Raw genomic sequence first — 22,794 nt, 5'->3', positions numbered from 1 at the left:
TGAACCTATTATTCCTGTCTCTGAGGCCAATGTGAGGACATCCTTCAGTAGGGTGAACCCACAGGAAGCATCCACCCCAGATGAGATACCTGGGCAAATACTAATGACCTGTGCTGATCAACTGGCTGGAATGTTCACTGATATCTTTAACCTCTTGCTTTGGCACTCTGAGGTAACCAACTGCTTCAAGCAAGCTTCAATTATATTGGGGACTAAGAAGAATGTGGTAACCTGCCACAATATCTATCATCTCCTCAGAAATAATGTCACAACCACAGATTCGGCAGCGCAGTAGATACGGCAATTGCACTTGTGAATTTGCTCGTGTCAGCTAATTATTATTTAAATGTGATAGTGTTTAACTCCAAACTTGTCATCGTAGTGGCTGTCAAGACTTGGACAGAACACAGCAATGCTTTGCTGCCTGTTTGCTTTTGGCCTTCCCTGAGAAATTGGACTTCCAAGTCAACTGACTCTGAAGACTAGCGGTATTCATTTAATGCTTAGATTTTCTTTTTAGCCACAGCGTAGGCTTTGTTTTCCATTTGAGAGTTTTAGTTAATGGCCCTATTTGGCCTAGTGTTTATTGTTTTATTTTCCCTTTAACACTGTTCACATTAAAGTTTGTGAACCATCGACCTGCTTCAGTGTCTCTCATTCTGCACTTGGGCCATATCCAAACCTGGTAACAAATAATCAATAAGCTTAACGACTTTGGCCTCAATACCTCCTTGTGCAATTGGATCATTTATTTCCTCACCTGCAGATCCCAGTCAGTTCAGATTGGTAACAACACCTCTACTACAATCTCCATCGACATAGATGCCTCACAAAGCTGTGTGCTTAGCTCCCTGCTCTACTTGCTTTACATTAATGACTATGTGGCTAAACAGAGCTCCAATGCTATATTTAAGTTTCTGGACAACAACACTGTTACTGGACATGTCAAGGTAGTAATAAGTCAACATATAGGAGAGAGATTGAAAATCTGGCTGAGTGGTGCCCCAACAAGAAACTCTCAGCCAATGTCAGCAAGACCAAGGAGCTGAATATTGACTTCAGGAGGAGGAAACCAGAGGCCTACAAGCCAGTCCTCATAGATGAATCAGATGTGGAGATGGACAGCAACTTTAATTGTCTTGGTGTTATCATTTCAGAGGATCTGTTCAGGACCTAGCATGTAAGTGCAATTACAAAGAAAGCATAGCAATGTCTCTACTTTCTTAGAAGCTTGTAAGGCTTTGGCATATCACCTAAAACTTTGACAAACTTCTATAAATGTGTGACGAGAAGTAAATTGACTTGTTGCATCACAGCTTGGTATGGCAACAGCAATGCCTTTGAATGGAATATCCTACAAAATGTAATGGATATAGCCCAACCCATCACGGATAAAGCCCTCCCAACCATTGAGCACATCTATACAAAGTGATGTCACAAGAAGGTAGCATCCATCATTGAGGACCACTGTCACCCAGGCCATGCTCTCTTTTCATTGCTACTGTCGGGAAGAAGCTGCAGGAGCCTCAAGCCCCACGTCGCCAAGTTCAGGAACAGTTATTACTTCTCAACCATCAGGCTTTTGAACCAGTGGGGATAACTCCACTCACATTCACTCACCCCATCACTGAGCTGTTCTGACAACCAAGGCATCTTCATGTCACATTCCTGATATTTATTTTTTTTGTTTTGTATTTACACAGTTTGTTGTCTTTTGACGTGAGAAACATCAGCACAACCAATGGCTGTGTGAGAGCTGGAAAGCAGTCTTCTTGGGAGAAGAGATCTGTTTCGTGCTCTGTGGAGTCTCTGACGTACCCCAGGTTTGGCATCTCTGCAGTCCTGGTCATTACTTCAAGAAAGATGGTTGGGGTGTTGAGACCCCCTGGAATCCCTATTGAACAGTGTGATCTAAACCTACGATGGTCGCAGTCGAAGCCTGAGTTTCCTTTGCAGGAATGATATATTGTGTGAAACTAATTGCCATGCAATGGAAGCTTCATCATGCATCATCAAAATCTGCACCAAGGATGGCTCTGCAGTGTGAGATTAGAGTTGACCATTTTTTTTAAAATAGAATTGGTAAGTTCATAGTTCTACAGACAGGAATGCTGGTTCCTGTGTTCTACTGACTAGCCAGCTGTTTGATCTTACCAATTGTCTGCCCTTGCAGAAGGTTTTCCAAGTACAATCTTCCACAAGGAAATTGATTCCCAGTAATTGGAAAGTCCCATTGTTGCATAGGACTTCTACAAGCATAGAGAGTAAGGCCATAAAATATAAGGGCACAATTAGGCTAATCCACCCATTCAGTCTCCTCTTCATTCAATTATGCCTGATATTATTTCAACACCATTCTCTCATCTTCTTCCTGTAACCCTTAACCCCTTTTAAATCAAGAACCTATCAATCTTTGCTTAACTGTACCTAATGACTCGGCCTCCACAAACCTTATCAAGTTCCACAGATTCACAATCCTCTGGCTGCAGAAATTGCTCCTCATATAAAGAGACATCTCTTTATTCTGAGTTTACACCCTTGGATCCTAGACCCTCCAATTCATGTGAACATCCTCTCCACACCCACTCTTATCCAGTCCATCCAGTATCCAGCTTATTAAATGAGATATCTCTCATCCTTCTGAACCCCAGCAAGTATAGGTCCAAGGATATCAAACACTCCTCACATGTTAAGCCTTTCATTCCTGCATGAGGGGTCTATTTAATAGTTCAAATAAAGCAAAAATAGAGCTAAATACTGTTGTGTGGATAACAGTTTAGTGCTATTGATTTCAACAAGGCTCCTGGAGATTCATAAGCACAAGAGATTCTGCGGATGTTCCAGTGCTCTGCAGTCTCTGAGCCAGTTCTGGGAGGCAAAGGCAGTGTGTAGGAACCTCGTGGCGGACAGGCTGTGGGACAGGGTGCAAGCCAGTGTTTGACTCCATTTCACTAATTAAAGTTTCCAATGTTTGCCATTTAAACAAACAAGGGAGATTAAAACATCAAGGCAAATGCAGGAGGTGAACGCTAGCTGCCTGCCTTTTGATTGCTGAGGATTGCTCTGCTATGCTACTGGAGGGGGGAGAGCCTGCTACTTGGACTTAGACTATGGACTTTTTTTTCAGTTTTTATCTTTTTATATCCTGTTTTTCTCACCCAATCTTTTTTTTCTGTGTGGGGAGAGGGATTTGTGGGTCGATGTGCACTTCTGTTCATTTTTTTGTTTGGTGGTTGATCGTGCTGTCTTTGTTTTCTTCCTTTTTTTCTATGACTATTCAGAAAAGAAGTATTTCAGAGTTGTATACTTTGATAATAAATTAACCTTTGAAGTTCTGAGATGCTGGAAATCCAGACAAACACATACACAATTCTAGAGAAATTCACCAGATTAGGCAGCATCTATGGAAAGGAAAATGAGTTGCCGTTTTGGGCTGAGACCCTTCATCAGGCCCAAAATGGCGACACTCTTGTGGTAAACCATGTATATATGTTGTAACTCGGTTACCTGTCTGGACACACACCTCTGCTGACTGCCCCTGTGGCTCCTCCTACAGAGTCCTGTATAAAGGTGTTCATCTTGCCCCTCCCCTTCAGTCCGGGGGCAGACACTCACTGTGGAGGTCGTATTGTACAGCGAATAAAAGCTTTTCAGTATTTTACCAAACCTCAGTCTTTTGGAGTAATTGAAGGTGCTTCAATTTTATTCGCTGTACATTTTAAAACATGGAACAGTCCCTGAGACCAGACAAATTAGACCTCGATCCGCAAATGCCTGATGCTGGAAACACTTTCGAACTCTGGCTGGCCTGCTTCAAAGCGTATCTAGAGGAGATTAAAGCGACCGACCCCGTAGCGAAGTGCAGAGTTCTACTCTCCAGGGTCAGTCCACGGGTCTATTCACTGATCAGAGACCAGCTGAACTACGACGGCGCGATGAACGCACTCAAAAGACAATACCTGCGGCCGATAAACAGCGTCTATACTCGGCATCGCTTAGCGACACGGCAACAACGCCCCGGGGAATCGTGCAGGCCTGCAATTGCCAGGAGCTGACAGCGGCGCAGCATGCAGAACTCCTAGTGAGAGACGCCTTCGTTACGGGGACCAGGTTAGTGTACGTGCGCCAGCGGCTGCTGGAAAAAGCCGATCTTACCCTAAGTTTGGCGATCGAGCTGGCTGATACGTTGGAGGCCGCTCTGCATAACTCCGAGGCTCTCCAGGCACGCAATCCCCCGATGGCCTCATGGGCGCCGCAGACCCCGCAACCCGCCGGCGAATCGACCTCGGCTGCAACCAGTCGTGAGTCCGCGGAGTGCTACTTCTGCGGACTGGAGAAGCACCCCCGGAAACGTTGCGCGGCCCGACAAGCTACCTGTTCCAGCTGCGGAAAGAAGGGCCACTTTGCCAAGGTCTGTAAGTCAAAACCGTAAGCGGGATCCAGCAGCGCCGCGTGCGAGACGTGGGGGTCGCTATCTTCCCTGCACACTGCCACCACGTGCGAGACATGGGGGCCGCCATCTTCCCTGCACGCCGCCACCACGTGTAAGACATGGGGGCCGCCATCTTCCCTGCACGCCGCCACCACGTGTGCGACATGGGGGCAGCCATCTTGGTCGGCGCCACCTCCCACCGCCTACGACCAACGGGTGCTCACGGGCCACCCCACCGCGCCAGACCGAGACAGCGACCCCACCCTGGCTTCCGTGACCCTCGACCGACCAAAACGCTCCCCACCAGCTCGCAAGGTCAATGATGGACATCCTGGTGGAGGGCACAGGATAAGCTGCCTGTTTGACACAGGCAGCACCGAGGGTTTTATCCACCCGGCCACGGTGCAGCATTGTGGACTCATGATACGGCCAGTAAGTCACAGGGTCACCATGGCCTCCGGGTCACATACAACAGTCATCCGGGGGGGTTGTGTAGCGACGCTAGTGGTGCAGGGCACAGAATATCGGGACGTTAAGTTACTGGTCTTGCCTCAACTGTGTGCCCCTGTGCTGTTGGGGTTGGACTTCCAGAGCCACCTGAAAAGCGTGACAATGAAGTATGATGGGCCCCTCCCACCAATGACTTTCATAAATCCCCTGTTTTGTAGAGATATGTCACGTACCCCGCTACTGACCACACACACACACCGACCCACGCATCCCACCCAACATCATGCCAACTGCCGCACTACCGACATCACTTGCGGCCCCTCCACCCTCAGGATCCCTCCCCCACCACTGTTCGCCAACCTGACCCCCGACTGTAAACCTGTGGCAACTAAAAGCAGGAGGTACAGCGCGGGGGACAGAGCCTTCATTAAGTTGGAGGTGCAGCGGCTGCTTAAGGAGGGGGGGTCACTGAGGCAAGCACAAGTCCTTGGAGGGCGCAGGTGGTCGTTATTCAGAACAGGGAGAAGAATAGGATGGTCGTGGACTATAGCCAGACCATCAATAGGTTCACGCAGCTCGACGCGTATCCTCTATCCCGTATCGCGGATATGGTCAATCAGATAGCACAGTACAAGGTGTACTCGACCATAGACCTAAAATCCGCTTACCATCAGCTCCCCATCCGCCGGGATGACCGCCCTTACACTGCCTTCGAGGCAGACGGCAGGCTTTATCAATTCCTGCGCGTCCCCTTTGGTGTCACGAATGGTGTATCTGTCTTCCAGAGGACAATGGACCAGATGGTGGACCAGTGCCAACTGAAGGCCACGTTCCCATATCTGGATAACATCACCATCTGCGTTCATGACCAGCAGGATCACGACAACAACCTCGAAAAATTTCTCCAAGCGGCCAAATCTTTCAACCTCACCTATAACAAAGACAAGTGTGTATTTGGGACCACCTGACTTGCTATCCTTGGGTGTGTCGTGGAGAATGCAGTCATTGGCCCTGACCCCGATCGTATGCACCCCCTGTTGGAACTCCCTCTTCCCAATACCCTCAGAGCCCTCAAAAGGTGCCTGGGCTTCTTTTCATATTACGCCCAATGGGTCTCTAACTATGCAGACAAGGCCCGCCCCCTGGTCAAGTCCACCACATTCCCCCTCTCTGCCGAGGCCCACACGGCCTTCAACCACATAAAAGGGGACATTGCCAAAGCAGCAATGCATGCGGTGGATGAGGCCATTCCCTTCCAAGTAGAGAGTGACGCCTCCGACTTTGCGCTGGCTGCTACCCTCAACCAGGCAGGAAGACCAGTGGCGTTCTTCTCCCGTACCCTTCAAGGCCCTGAAATTCGGCACTCTGCGGTAGAGAAAGAGGCCCAGGCCATAGTGGAAGCTATAAGGCACTGGAGGTACTATCTTGCTGGCAAAAGTTTCACCCTGCTAACTGACCAGTGCTCAGTCGCGTTCATGTTTAATAATCAGCAGCGGAGCAAAATCAAAAATGATAAAATTCTGAGGTGGAGAATCGAACTCTCCACCTACAACTATGACATCATGTACAGGCCTGGGAAGCTCAACGAGCCCTCCGATGCCCTATCCCGGGGAACGTGCCAGCGCGCAGATCGACCGGCTATACACCCTACATGTAGATCTTTGCCACCTGGGAGTCACCCGGCTTTTCCACTTCGTGAAAGCCCGGAACCTGCCTTACTCCCTTGAGTAGATCAGGATGATGACCAGGGACTGCCAAGACTGCACAGAGTGCAAACCGCACTTCTACCGACCCGAAAAGGCACCACTCATCAAGGCCACCCGCTCCTTTGAGCGACTGAGTGTTGACTTTAAGGGCCCCCTTCCCTCCACCGACCGCAATGTGTACTTTCTTAACGTAATTGACGAGTACTCGTGGTTCCCCTTCGCTATCCCCTGCCCCGACACCACTACCACGTCAGTTATAAAAGCCCTGCGCAAGCTCTTCACTCTGTTCGGATACCCATGCTATATCCACAGTGACAGAGGGTCCTTGTTTATGAGTGACGAGCTGCGCCAATATCTACTGGCTAGGGGAATTGCAACCAGTAGGACCACGAGCGATAATCCCCGGGGGAATGGACAGGTGGAGAAGGAGAATGGCACAGTGTGGAAAGCCACACTCTTAGCCCTCAGGTCAAAGGGACTGCCGGTCTCCCGCTGGCAGGAGGTCCTTCCCGAGGCACTCCACTCCATCCGCTCCCTGTTATGCATGGCCACCAATGCCAACCCTCATGAGCGGCTCTTTTCTTTTCCCAGAAAATCGACCACTGGAACCACCCTCCCAACTTGGCTGACGTCCCCGGGGCCAGTGTTGTTTCGGAAACATGCGAGGGGCAATAAATACTCCCCGATGGTGGAGAGGGTTCACTTACTTCATGCGAACCCCCAGTATGCCTACGTGGTTTTACCTGATGGGCAGGAGGACACGGTCTCCATCTGGGACCTGGCGCCCGCAGGAGCTCCGAGCCCCTACCCTGAACACTCCGTGGTGACTATTGACCTCGTACCACCAATGTATATACCAGAAGACACCGTGCGCCCCAAACCCTATACAGACACCACACGACACTCCCATACCGGGCACGACGCACACGCACAAGGGATTACTGACGCCTAACATGCTGGCACCTGAAGTCAGGCCAGAGCCAGCACAACCACCATCGACGGTGCTACGTAGATCATAGCGATGGACTCGACCGCCTGATAGACTTAACCTGTAAATATACTTCTTGTAAATATTGTCAGTCACTTCACCCCGCGGGACTCTTTTTAAAAAAAGGAGGGGTGAATGTGGTAAACCATGTATATATGTTGTAACTCGGTTACCTGTCTGGACACACACCTCTGCTGACTGCCCCTGTGGCTCCTCTGACTGCCCCTGTGGCTCCTCCCACAGAATCCTGTATAAAGGTGTTTGCCTTGCCCCTCCCCCTCATTCCGGGGGCAGACACTCACTGTGGAGGTCGTATTGTACAGCGAATAAAAGCCTTTCAGTATTTTACCAAACCTCAGTCTTTTGGAGTAATTGAAGGTGCTTCAATTCTATTCTTTTCCATAGATGCTGCCTGACCTGCTGAGATAGTCCAGTGTTTTGTGTGTTGTCCTGCAGGTTCCTGAGCTGATTCTGGGAAATCCGAGGACTTTTGCATTGTCCTGTTGCATTTAATAGAATAACAGAAGCACTTTAAGAACAGCAGGTAGCTGACACAGAAGACCAGACTTTAGCTTTCTTCTAGGTGTCCTGAGATTGCCTGATTCTGTGAGTCAAATCCAGCAGACCTGAACCTTGTGGTGCTAAGTCAAGGTGATTTCGGCAGGAGGGAAAGAAAGTTACAACAACAGAGATTTGCATCAATAGTAATGCTCTGTGTTTTGTTGCAAACATCATCTGCTTCCAAGGTAACTTTGAACACTTGCTTCTGGACTCTAACAATCAAAGTAGCAGATGGTGTTGATTTGTAGTAATTCCTTCAAGTGACATCATAAATGCACAGGAGCATATATGCAAAGGAGATTCGTCAGGATCTTGCCTGGATTGAAGAGCATTAGTATCGGAGGAAACTTGTTAAGCTGGTTTTATTTTCCCTGGATCTGTGGAGGCTAAGGGGTGACCTGATAAAAATGTATAAAATTATAAGCATAGGTGGCATGGATTTATGGTAAGATGAAAGTGTTTTAATGGGGATCTGAAGGGTAGGTTTATTTTTCACATGGTGTGTTTTTATTTTCAGGAATATTCTGCCAGAGGATGTGGTAAAATCAGATAAAATTATGATATTTGAGAACAATTTGGACAGATGCTTAATTAGGCAAGGCATTGAAGTATATAGTCCTATTGTGGACAGATGGGATGGGTATAGATGGGCAAAAATGGCAGCATGGATGTGAAATGCTGAGTGGTCTGCTTTGGAGTTTACAAGTTTATGACCCAGTGACTTTCTGGCCAGACTTGAACCTGAAGAATGATCATTTTCTCTTATCACAGATATTACCTGCCCTGCTGTGTGGTTTGCCTCTATTACCTTATCAGAAACTGTGCAAGGCATTTTGGTGGTGCAGAGATTAAATCACCAATCCTCTACACCAGCTATATGGAATAACAATCTAGAGATCAGAGTTCAAATCCGACCACAGCAGGGGTACAAATTAAATTCAACTAATAATCTGGATTTTGTTTTTAAAAATAAACTCAGCCATCTACTCATTGTGTTGAAATAGCAATAAAATTCAACTAGACAGTTCACCTGGCATTAGCTGAGGCACCAAATATGAAAACTGAAAATGTTTCCCCAGATGAGTGAACCTTAGAAAGACCTTCTCACAAACTTCTGGAAGGTCCATCCCTTGGACCTATCAAGAAATAGCATGGTACTTTCTACTCACAAAATTATACCTTACAAAGAATGTGCAAGACACCTAAATCACAATGCATCTTGCCTCCAAAAGCTGTACAGTGCTAGGTGAACAGAAGAAGTTGCACAGCCAGTCCTCAACGTTGATTCCAGTCTGCTGGAACTTTTATGGCATTGTCAAAGTTTGCTGCCTACTTGCCTTGCTCATATTCCTCTATGTTGTACGTTGTGGACCGTCATCAGTAAAAGAAATGCAGACCTCTTTGCCCAACATTTCCTTTCCTCCACCAGTACCATCAAGCCAAAAGATCAACCCTTGTTCAATGAGGGCATATCAGAAGGACTTCTCCATGGATTGTCACCTTGTCATGGTGGAGAAGCTTGTGTGGTCCTGTGATCCTGAGAGCAATGCCATCTAGAGCTACGCTCCTGGTAGGGTCACCCATGGCGGTAAGGTCGAGGGTGAGGTTCCTGACAAAGAACAATCCAACCAAGACCTCAATGGTGGAACAGGCGGACGAAGTTACTTCATACTCAACGACTGTGAAGGTGGATGAAGGCTGCAACAGATCCATCAGCTCCAGTCATCATGGTTTCCATGCCATTGGAATCAGTTGGTTGATTTGTGAAGTATTGTGTGCTTCTTTGAGTGCAACATCAAGTACACGTTAAATAAATACACGCACAGGTGTCTTCGCTCTGTGGGCCATTTCTTCAGGATGAAGACCATCGTCCTCGACCTCGAGGGATAGCCACGACGATCAGAAGGAGAATCAGGACAAGCTGGTCAAAAATGTAAATCCCATGGGAAGTAAAGGGTAATGGAAGTGAAGTTAAGGACAGTATGGTAGCGTAGCTGTTAGCGTGACATTATTACAGCACCAGCAACCTGGGTTCAATTCTCGCTGCTGTCTGTAAGGAGCTTTCACATTCTCTTTGACACCACATGCCTCTCCTCCAGGTGCTCCAGTTTCCTCCCAAATTCCAAGGATGCATGGACTAGTAGCTTAATTGTCCACAAGTTTGTAATCAAGTGGAACAGGTTCAATGGGTCAGAAGGGCCTGTTACCTCAGCATATCGCTAAATCAAAACAAAATAAATGTTGTGACTGGAAAGATTTTACCAATGAGGTTTCACAGAGATCAATACTCATTCCTTTACTTTTCTGGTAATATGATGAAATAACTTGTGGCTAGTACAAAATTTGGCCATGTGATTAATAATCGGGAGGAATGATTTCCACAACCATAGATATAAATGGTTCAGTGAGCTGAGCAGAAAAGGTGGCAGATAGAATTTAATGAAGGTACGTGTGAGGTAATGCAATTGGGGAGATAACATATAGTAAATGGTGGATTCTCAGTGATGTGGAGAAACAAAGGAATTTTGAAATGCAAATACACAAATTCTTAAAAAATTGGAGGCAGTTCAATAAAGTGGCTAAAATGGATGCTTTCCTTTATTAACCAAGGTTGGAAACCAAAGACAGGGGGTTAATTAAAACCATTTATAACAGTGGTTAGACCACAGCTTGAAAGTGTATGCTGTATGGAAGGAAAACTAACTGCACAGGAGAGAATACATAGAGATTGGTATTGTTTTATTATTGTCATGTGTACAGAGATACAATGAGAACCTTTGTGTGCCATCTAGGCAGATCATGCTGTTGCGTATTTTCAGTAATATTTGAGTAATTTTCTAAGTATGCTGTTGATTAAGCATTTTTTGACTGTTTAAATAATTCATTACAGGTTATACGTAAAATACATGAATTGTATATGTCATCACGCTACCACATTACATGTTTACACCTCGCTTAATGCAAAGAGCAAACCTAAGACTCGCATTCCTGGCTCTTTTGTTTTTATTTTAATTAATTTAATATTTTGAAGTTACAAAACATAAGACATGCCATCCATAAGTACACTGAGGTAGTAAAGAGAAGTCAGATTGCAGATTGTAGAACAACAGATGACTTACAAGAATTTTGCTAGGACTGGAAAATCTGAACCATGAGTAACGATTGGATTGACTACAATTGTTCTCTTTGGAATGGAGAAGCTTAATTATGTATCAAAAAAATCAGGGATCAAGGAAGAAGATATGTGAAAATTCTCAACAGCGATAGATTTATCATAATTGATGAAAGGATTAGCAAGGAGATGAAGAAAGGATCTTGCTGATGGTGGCAGGCCCTGCAGTTTACTGTCTAAAAAGAGTGATGAAAGCAGAAACACGCACCACACTTCGGCAGAGATTGGATGTGTGCCTAAGGTGTCATGACCTGCAGGACTATTATTCCAGTGCTGCCCGACTTGGTGGCACTTTGTCCTATGGAGTAGAACTGCTGGGCCACATGTTCTTCTGCATTGTAAATTTCCTGTGATTCTGGGGTTAAATCGCCATTTTTTGCTCATTCCTCACTTATTTGCTATGCGACAGGCCACTTCTGCTTTTCTTCAGTCAGCTGGCTCCCGTCAAAACTTGGTAGCTTGGTTATTGTTTTTTTTTTGCAAACTTTTAATGTCCAATATCTTTCACTGACTTCCTTTCAAATTCCTTTTTCTCTGCAATATTTCATCAGTAGCTTGTGGTTCTTTGGCTTGCTGAAGCACAGGTTATAAATGTGTGAATTTGCACTCCATTCCCCTTCATTTACCACCATTGGAAATAAAGTCTCTCTTGGAATATACAGTATATCATGTTTTTTTCTACTTGTGAAGGTTTCAAAATTACTTTAATGCATGTTATATCCTTTTACTTAGAATACCTTGCTGGCTGATGTGAATTAATGAAAGTAATTGCAAACACACCACAATGATAATTCAAGAGTAACAGTGGGGGATGATTTCTCCTGCACACAAGGTGTAGCTGTATGATAAAATGTCTTTTTTATATATAAACTGGACTTGCCATTTTGTTCCACTTACCACACAAGAACTCAGGATGTGAGCACTGCACTGCAATCGTCATAATAACCTTTCAAAGGCTAGCAACATGAATAAGAACTATGGGTTGTTGAGATGATTACATATCCCTGATCATTATCAGGGTCTTCGAACCCTGCCCTTTAGAGAGTCAAGCACATAATCTGGAATGATTCTTCAGTTTAGAACTGGAGGAGTGCTGTATTTCTGACATTGTCATTCTTCAGATGAGACATTAACTCTGCTCTTTCATATGAAAATGAAAGATCCTACGGTACTATCTTGAAGAAAAACAGGGCAATAATTCTGGTATTTTTATAAACATTGATGTCCTTTCTTTAAAAAAAGTGTAGGCACTGGTATAATGTTGAAAAGCTGAGTCTTATTGTGCATATTTCAAGTTCTCTTAGCAGCAATGAGGCAAAGGGCCAATAATTCATTTAACAATGTTATTTTGGTGTTAAATTTTGATTAAAATTCCAGAATTATTGCCTTGTTTTTTCCATCAAAATTATACCATGGGATCTTTCATTTCCATATGAAAGAGCAGAGTTAATATCTTGTCTGAAGAATGACGGCTTCAGAAATACTACACTCTCTCAGTTCTAAACCGAAGTCATTCTGGATTATGTGCTTGACTCTTTAAAGGGCAGGAGAAAAAAGGACATCAATTTTTAGAAAAGCCAACCAGTGGTGTAGTGGTATCAGCACTGGACTTTGAGGCAAATGGTCCGGAGTTTGAATCCGGCTGGTTCCTTGTATGCTTTCCAACCATGCTGGGTTGAGCATCAAACGAGCAACTTGGCCTAATTTTAAAAAAAGTCAAATGCTATGAAAACGACAAGAATGCCACCCAATGCGTGAAAAGGAACAAGGTTTATAAATATATAGTGTCACTGAATTTTTGAAAGGTGCTTTATAAGTAAGAGTTTTACTTGACTTCAGCTTTCTACAATTTACCCATGCAGCATAAAATATTACATCTAATATCATCCATGGAAATAATTTGACTTGCATTTCAAATGTTATCTGCTTTCTTACTATTATTATTCTTTTTCACATACAGCAATTTGCACTGAATGAGTTTGACTACAGTAGCAATAAATAAGAATTGTAGCTTTGTAAAGAAATAAATAAAAACATATGTAAGCAGATTTTACATTTTGCAAATCACCTAGAAGCAAATTTGTTTTGTATCCATTGCCATGGGGATGAAGTCATTTCAAACTCTTTTTTTGATAGTAAAATGAACTTCAAAATTATATAATTACCAATTAATTTACTACAAATCACAAAAAGCAGTAAATCATACATCAATTTGATACTATACCAATAATTACTATTCACATAATTACCAATTAAAATGCTACAAATTATGATCAGCCGTAGATAACACATTGAGTACTACACATTGAATACTACACATGTAGTATTCCCACATAGCATATTTTAAATGTACAGCAAAATAAACTAAAAATCAAATAAAGGATTCACAAAAATTTATATTGTAGTTTCTAAAAAAAATGGAAATAGATCATTTTCAAAAAAAAAAGGGAAAAACAATATAGCCTAGAAATTTGATTGGCATTACTTTAATTCAGCTTTATGCAAGTGAAAATTGGGTTTCCCCAGACTGACGTGTAACTGTAACATTTCTGGAGGCTGCTGCACTTTCTTAACCCCACTCTTCATAATTTGTAAAGCTTTGAAAGACATGTAGAGCTACCTGGAATGAGCATTTGTCTGGTGCTCCTGACATTTGCTGTTGGGGCAAATGGAAAAAGGCACTTGAGGAACTACAGTTATAGAAGGAGTCCCCAAAGAAAGAAGTTCTTTACAGTAGACTCTCCCCATGGTCGACAGATAACCCTACTCCTTTATCAGCATATCCAAATGAAGCATCCTCTCAAAGTGTTGTTAACAAACCCAATCATTACAGAGAACTGCACCCTTCAATTGCTGGCTCACATTCATGCTGGACGGACCTGATATCTGAGGTCAGTTAATTTTTGACTTAATTTTCTAGCTGTAGAATGATTTCTATGATTGATTTTGCAATAAACAAAAACTTTCTAACACTTCCATAATTATGATCAAAATAATCATCAATATCCAGCATATACAGTTAAATGTAAAAAAAAACACAACAACTGCTCTACATCGGCGCCTTACTGTAAGACTTTAGAGGATGTAACATATGAAGGGTGTAAAATTGTGATATTTCCTACTAGGAATGCAGTATTAAAGCCATAGAAGTTAGAGGCTGCTAATTTAGTTGGTAATTGAATAGCTAAACATGTTTATTTTTACCAAGCACTAAAATATGTTTCTATTGTACATGTAGAATACCATTCCTTCAGATTTTAACTGTTCCTGGTAACTTCCAAGAAAATTGTTTGAGAACTTTCCTTCTATTTTTTGCTACACTTTTTAATTTATTTCTACTTTTCTGTGACTGACATAAAGATAAATTGAAAATTTTCATTCACATTTTCTGGTTTTGACTGCACAATAAGAATTTTGTTATCTAATTGGTTGATGAGAGACATGCCATTGAAACACAACCTGTGCAGGGGAACCTCACTGATAATTTTCATATATTAGCCTGCTGTCAATCCAAAGACCTGTATAAATCTCTGGGCAGCATTTGAAGTAATGAACACCATTTATTTGTCGTGTGTGCAAAGTCTAGGCTAGTAAAGATAGCGAAGACCTTGAAATATATTCTTTCATCATGGAGGTCAGGTTTTCATTTTTCAGTGTAATTGTACAAACTGGCAAGGTTTAGAGGTTAAAAGGAAGCTCAGATAATTCATCGTCAGCACCATCAACAGGGCAGATTTCATTTCCCTCTATTGCTTTATCACAAATTTCCAACTAGGTATAATTTTTCTATCAAGGACTCTTACTCCCAGTGAGGACTTGCTCAAAGCCAAATCAGAAAGCCTCTAATATACTTGACTGTGGAGCAAAGGTACAATTCTTCATGGGATATGTAATTACACAAACCATTTCATCGTGATGTTTTGATGAGTAACCAAAACTTGAGGGTTAGTCCCTACAGATAAGAATTCTGTACCATATTTCCCTGCAGATTTGGTGGAATGGAATCTCTGATGAATCTCAACTGCAGTAGATGTTTATAATTATTCCAGGGCATTGACACCATATGGAAGGAGGGATCTGTGGTAGCTGAGTTCAAGAATTTTCTGGAGAACAAATAAATCTGCAGATGCTAGAATATGAAACAAAAGCAGAACTATTGGAAGAACTTAACTAGGTCAAGCAGTGACTGTGGAAAGAGAAACTAATAAATACTTTTGGGTCAATGACTTTTCTTCAGGACCTCCAACTTCTCAAGAAGGACCATTGTCTAAAAAACATTAACTGATTTCCCTTTCCACTGATGCTGCTTGACTGGCTGAGATCTTTCAGCATTTCTATTTTTGTTTCCCCCAACTTTTCTGCAGGGACTTATTACAAGCAAAGAAATAACCCATGTTTTGCAGTGTCCACAAGTGAGAAACTTCTGCTGTTCTCAGTCTCACAAATATAAAACTTTATCTTTTGGGATTCTGTTTAGTTTAGTTTGACCACCAGCTGAAAATGGTTCCACAATACTATCAGAATCAGAATCAGGTTTATTATCATGGCATGCGATGTGAAATTTGTTAACTTACCAGCATCAGTTCAATGGAATACATTATCTAGCAGAGAAAAAGTATATAATAATAATAATAATAGTAAATAAAATGATAATAATCATCATCAATTTTGTATATTGAATAGATTTTTTAAAAGCGTGCAAAAACAGAAATACCATATATTAAAAAAAAGTGAGGTGGTGTTCAAAGATTCAATCTTTTAGGAATCGGATGGCAGAGGGGAAGAAGCTGTTCCCGAATCACTGAGTGCATGCCTTCAGGCTTCTGTACCTCCTACCTGATGGTAACAGTGAGAAAAGGGCATGCCCTGGGTGCTGGAGGTCCTGAATAATGGACGGTGCCTTTTTGAGACACTGCTTCCGAAGATGTCCTGGGTACTTTGTAGGCTAGTACACAAGATGGAGCCGACTATATTTACAAACTTGTGCAGCTTCTTTCAGTCCTGTGCAGTAGCCCCTCCATACCAGACAGTGATACACAACACAACTATAGAAGTTTTTAAGTGTATTTGTTGACATGCCAAATCTCTTCAGACTCCTAATAAAGTATAGCTGCTGTCTTGCCTTCTTTATGTAAGGGGTTCTTCTTTCATGTTACTTGCTAAGTATAATAAAATGGCTTCTCTGTAATGTTAACTGCTGATGTAAGGGGTTCTCTGTAGCCGCATGTTGGGGTTATAATTACTGATAACGGGACTTGCATTCATTTGCCAACCGATTGGTATAGATGTTATTCTCTTTTGTGTGTCTGTAAGCTGTTTTTGCACGGAATTTGGGCAGAACACACCATGGGGAAAAAGAGAGAAGATGCACCCGAAGAGATGCTGTGACCCGGTGAGCGGAGCAAACCCTAAGAGGGGGCTCGGGACCCTAAGCGGAGTTCAGAGGAGATCAAATAGTGGAAAGTAGATATTGCGAGAACTCCAATGAATTATTTCTGCACAGAATGAATAAAGATATAGTGGCACTTTTTTTAATATTTTGGTTCTCTACTAACCCCATAGTTCAAGAAAGAATTATAAAACCTTAATTATTTAACCGTATCCTGTGTATGGCTTGTCATTATGTGTACTAATTTGAAACAGGGGACACATCGCACAGCATTCATCCAAACAAGAGTTCTAAGGTTTGGTTGGGCAGGGGGTTATCACCCCGAGATCATGCCACTAGGCGAAGCGAACGTTACATGTGGGGGCTCCGTCCGTGGATTTGATTCTGTGGAAGGCTGTGTGATTGCCCTGTTTAAATCAGTGCTGCTGTGTCTCTGTGGGATTGCGGTTAGTAACAGGTTCAGTGGGGTGGATATTCGTACCCAGGAGGAATTGTTCATTCGCTTTTGGAGTTTGGGTAAAGCTGAGGGCGATGTTGGAAGTGTGGCGCAAAGGTCTGATAAAATGGCGGTCTTTGCACTAGGTCAGGCTAGCGCTGACGTCACGGTGGTGGGACTGCCAGTGTCTATTGGTGAGGCAGGGCCACGGGCTGTCCAAACTGTCAGGAGTGAGGGAAAGAAGGGTCAGAATGTTCTAGCTATGGCAGGCTCTGCTCAGTTTTTAGAATACTGTCCACCCCTAAAGAGGCGGAGGCATGGGCGGAGTGGACCTCTCTGTTGTTAGGTGAGTGGCAGTGCTCGGCTGAGGAAAAGCGACAGCTATTGGTTGGAAGTTTGGATAGGCAGGCTGCTGACGTTGTCAGAACTGTCAGGTTCAATGACACCATAGTGACAGCTGCCAGTTATCGGCAAGCGTGGGAAAGGCGTTTGGTTTGACTGGGGGCAAACTGCAGCTTGGGGTGAAGTTTCCAAACATGAGTCAGGAGAATGGGGAAAAGTTTTCAGAGTATTTTTTTTTGGCTAGAGAAGCAGCTAAATTGGTTGCAGTGCGGTGGGGGGAGGATGTCATTCAGCTGATCAGAGAGGTGTCAGGAAACTTAGAGCAGATTCAGTGGGGAACTGCCTGGTGTCTCTTGGGGGAACATGTTCCCAGCAATGTACCAAGAAACTCCCGAGAGGAAAAGACCATATTCCTGAAGGCTTAGTGGGACCGCGCTAGAGGGGGTCGTTAAGGAGGGATGGAAGCTATGCTAAAGCCATACTCGACACCAAGTCGCCAGTCGAGTTGCTGTACAGTTCGTTTTACAACTGGTTTCTGAAGCATTTACTCTTGATAACCTTCAGGCCACTGGAAATTTGGGGTACCAGTGCTGGTGATTACCCAGACGACAGTTATTGGTCAGCGAAACTGGAGTTCTTGGAGGCCAATGTGTGAGTGTCTGAGGGTCGTGAATCGTTAGTGCTGATGTGACCAGACACTGTTGAGATGGGCAGCATTTTGATTCTGGAGGGGACCAACACCCTGCTGGTGAGGAGGCGCATGGAGGCCTACCAGGAGGAGGCGGGTGAGAGCTGGTTGTGGGCATTGGGCATTGTCTGTGCACTCAGTGTTTCAAGCTGCTTGTGAGGACGTGTGTAGCAGCATTGGGCTGGTACCAAATTTAAATGAGAGCCAATGGTGGTATGTCCTGGGGGAAGTATCCGAGGGTGAGACCCTCTTAGTGGACACTTCGATGTACCACGGTGGGGGGGGGGGGGCGGTGGGTGGAGTTGACCGCTGAAGACACCTCGGTGAGAGAGAAGTTGCGGCGTCTGGCCCCTGTAGACGTGGAGGACGCAGGCAGCATGTGTGTGTGGATTATAGGACCCTGAACAGGCGCACTCTACCTGACCAGTATGCGGTCACGAGGGTCGAAGATGCGCTGGGTCTGTCTGAGTGGTGCGAAGTGGTTTAATGTGCTGGATCTGAGGAGTGGACATTGCCAGATCCCGATGAGTGAGGCCGACAAGGAGAAGACGGCTGTTATAGGTCCCCTGGGATTCTTCCAGTCCGAAAAGAAGCCCCAGGGCATATCTGGAGCCCGTGCAACCTTCCCGCGGGGCATGGGGAAGACGATGAGGGATGTGGACTTGTGTGGAGTTTTCGTGTATTTGGATGATTTCCTAGAATTGGGATTCGCCTTGGAAGACTATGAAGTGAGGCGAGTGAGGGATCCCGGGCGACTAGGGGTTAACAAAGTAAAACTTCCTTTGGACGAGTGCCAAGTCTGGAGAAGGACACAGCTCGTGAGTGTTCTACATTCATTTGTTGAACTCTGTGGTTATTACCCAATGCACCAGTTGAATTTCCTGGCGTTGGAATCGATGATGGTGGTGGAGGAGCTGAGTGATTGGCTCTACGGGATCAATTTTGAAGTGGAGACGGAGAAACAGAATTCCGAGCAGAAACTGGAGAAATTGACCCAGAACAAGTTGGAAGACTTGCACATTGGGGAAGACAAAGGAAGCTGCCTGACTAGGGCCAACAGAGAACTGAGAGCACCAAGAAGGGAGTTGGAATACAATTCAGAGGAGGTGAAGCAATGGCGGACAGATCTCGGAAGAGGGGAACGGAAGCTTGATGGAGACCTGAAAATGATCATTGACAGCCTAAATGAAATGGGAAAACTGGAAGTTGAACAGGAAGAAGTCATTAAGAAGAAGGAGCTGGAGATAAGTTCAGGGACCACTGAACTAGAGGAGTCCAAGAAGAAGCTGATGCCTCAGTTACAGGAGACTGAAGAGGCTGCAGAGGCAGCTCAGGCCAAGTACTCCAGTTTGAACAAAACCAAACAGCAGCTACTGATCAAGGAAAGGGGGAAGAATACGGATTCGAAGGATGATGAGCTGTATGTGTGGTACCTGCTGCCTTTTGCTAACTTCCCCTTGATTGAGGAAGAGACTTTTGGCACTTCTTCCACTGAGTCAGGTGTAGTGGGGAGGGTTATTTGTAAGCAGCCTGAGTTACAGCAGGACCCTAAAGGAAAGGAAGCACGGGCCTGGATACGGGATAGGGGGCTCCAAGTTGCTGGGAGCTTGAGTGATAGATTGAGAGAGGATTTGGTAAGCAGATCCGAAGTACTCCCGGTAGTGTTCGAGCCTGATAGGTTAGATGAGGGGTACGGAGGTCTCAGAGGATTAAGAGACTCTTGGATAGGTTGGCCTATGTAGCGCCTATGGAACAGGGGGTAAGGTTTACTGTTTGGGGAGTGATGTCACTGTTTTTGTAACTGGATTGGGTTGGTGGGCTTGCAGGAAGGGTTGGCAAGTTATATGGACGTCATGGGGACATGACTAAATTTGGTGAGGGGAGAGTGTAAGGCGTTCTTCTTTCATGTTACTTGCTAAGTATAATAAAATGACTTCCCTGTAATGTTAACTGCTGATGTAAACTGTTCTTTGTAGCTACATGTTTGGGTTATAATTACTGATAACGGGACTTGTATTCATTTGCTAACCAATTGGAATAGATGTTATTCTTTCCCTGTGTCTGTAAGCTGTTGTTTGTGCGGGATTTGGGCAGAACATGTCATGGGGAAGAAGAAAGAAGACACACCTGAAGAGATGCTGTGACCCGGTAAGCGGAGCAAACCCCGAGCAGGGGCTCGGGACCCAGCGGATTTCGGAGGAGATCGAATGGTGGAAAGTGGATATTGCGTGAGCTCCAATGAATTATTTCTGCACAGACTGAATAAAGATATAGTGGCGCTGTTTTTCTCTTTTGTATTTTGGTTCTCTACTAACCCCATAGTTCAAGTAAGAATTATAAAATCTTAATTATTTAACCGCATCCTGTGTATGGCTTGTCATTACGGGGTTCTGATTTGAAACAGGGGACACATCGCACAGCATTCACCCAAATGAGAGTTCTAAGGTTTGGCCGGGCAGGGGGTTATCACCCCGAGATCATGCCACTAGGCAAAGCGAGTGTTACATTTATAACTACATTAATATGTTGGGACCAGGTTAGATCCTCAAAGATTTTGACACCCAGGAACTTGAAGCTGCTTGCTCTCTCCACTTCTGATCCCTCTATGAGGATTGGTATGTGTTCCTTCGTCTTACTCTTCCTGAAGTCCACAATCAGCTCTTTCATCCTACTGACGTTGAGTGCCAGGTTGTTACTGTCATACCACTCCATGAGTTGGCATATCTCACTCCTGTACGCCCTCTCGTCACCACCTGAGATTGTTTCAACATTGATTGTATCATCAGCAAATTATAGATGGTATTTGAGCTATGCCAAGTCATGTGTGTATAGAGAGTAAAGCAGTGGGCAAAGTACACACCCCTGAGGTGCGTCAGTGTTGATCGTCAGCGAGGAGGATATGTTATTGCCAATCCGCACAGATTGTGGTCTTCCTGTTAGGAAGTCGAGGATCCAATTGCAGAGGGAGGTACAGAGGCCCAGGATCTGCAACTTCTCAAACAGGATTTTGGGAATGATGGTATTAAATGTTGAGCTATAGTCAATGAACAGCATCCTGACGTAGGTGTTTCTGTTGTCTAGGTGGTCTAAAGCTGTGTGGAGAGCCATTGAGATTGCACCTGCCATTGACCTATTGTGGCGATAGGCAAATTGCAATGGGTCCAGGTCCTTGCTGGGGCAAAAGTTCAGTCTAGTCATGACCAACCTCTTAAAGCATTTCATCACTGTCGATGTGAGTGCTACCGGGCGATAGTAATTAAGGCAGCCCATGTTATTCTTCTTAGGCATCTGTTGTATCCTGAAGTGGTTGCTGAGATTCTATCACTATCATAGAATCCTAATTTACATATTAAAAGTGGTCTTATGCCCAACTCAGGTAGGAAGTCCATTAGTTAGTTCCTGGGAAGGTGGGCAGTGGTGGCATCAATGAAAAATGGAAATGGAGGGATATGATTCACATCAGATAGATAGGATAGGATTAATTTAGCAGTATGGTTAGCATAGACATTATGGCCTGAAGGGGCTCATTCCTGTCCTCTCCTGGTGTATGTTCTATAGAAACACAGAAAACCTACAGCACAATTCAGGCCCTTCGGCACACAAAGCTGTGCCCAACATATTCTCACCTTAGAATTACCTAGGCTTACCCATAGCCCTCTATTTTTCTAAGCTTCATGCATCCAACCAGGAGTCTCTTAAAAGACCCTATCCTTTCCACCTCCACCACCGCTGCCAGCAGCTCATTCCACACACTCATATCTCTCTGCGTAAAAAACTTAGCCCTGACATCTCCTCTGGTACTTCCAAGCACCTTAAAACTATGCCCTCTCGTGCTAGCCATTTCAGCCCTGGAAAAAAGCCTCTGACTATCCACACAATCAATGCCTCTCATTATCTTATATACCTCTATCAGGTCACCTCTTATCCTCCATACACCTCTATCAGGTCACCTCTTATCCTCCATACACCTCTATCAGGTCACCTCTCATCCTCCAAGAGTATAACATAGTTACACTCTTGCTAATTTCTGAGGTAGATCTGCTTTACTTGAGCTCAGCATGTTAGGAAAACTTCTGATTGAATCTTTTTGAAGTTAAATCTTTGTTATGGTGGTGAGTAATTTTGTTAATGATAGTGGGAAAAATGTGAATATATAAACAGATAAAAATGATTTAGCAGAGGAGAATGTAGAACACAAACTAGCATAAATAACACTTTGCTTACATTCAGTAATGACAGAAGGTGAACTTTTAATGCACTTACATTGGTATCCCTCAGCTTGCCACCTTATTCAAATCCTAATCTTCTCAAATGATTGAGTTATTAGTACCTACTTAAAGATAGCATGCAGAGCAATATCACCTTCAACATAAATCATATTTGGCTGCTTTGTAAATCCAACCTACACGTTTTGTTAAGAGTAAGATATGTTAAGATTAGCTTTATTTGTCACATGTACAATGAAACATTGAAATCTATAAAGTGAAAAGTATCATTTGCATCAAATCAAATCAATATGGATTGTGCCAGCAGTCCGCAAGTGTTGCCATGCCTCTGGCGCCAACATAGCATGCCCACAGCTCACTGATCCTAACCATAATGTGATAGGAAACCTAGCGGAAACCCACAT

The sequence above is a fragment of the Mobula birostris genome, chromosome 10, assembly GCF_030028105.1.
Source record: "Mobula birostris isolate sMobBir1 chromosome 10, sMobBir1.hap1, whole genome shotgun sequence".
NCBI classification, from domain to species: Eukaryota; Metazoa; Chordata; class Chondrichthyes; order Myliobatiformes; family Myliobatidae; genus Mobula; species Mobula birostris.
Note: the sequence above shows the minus strand (reverse complement) of the source record.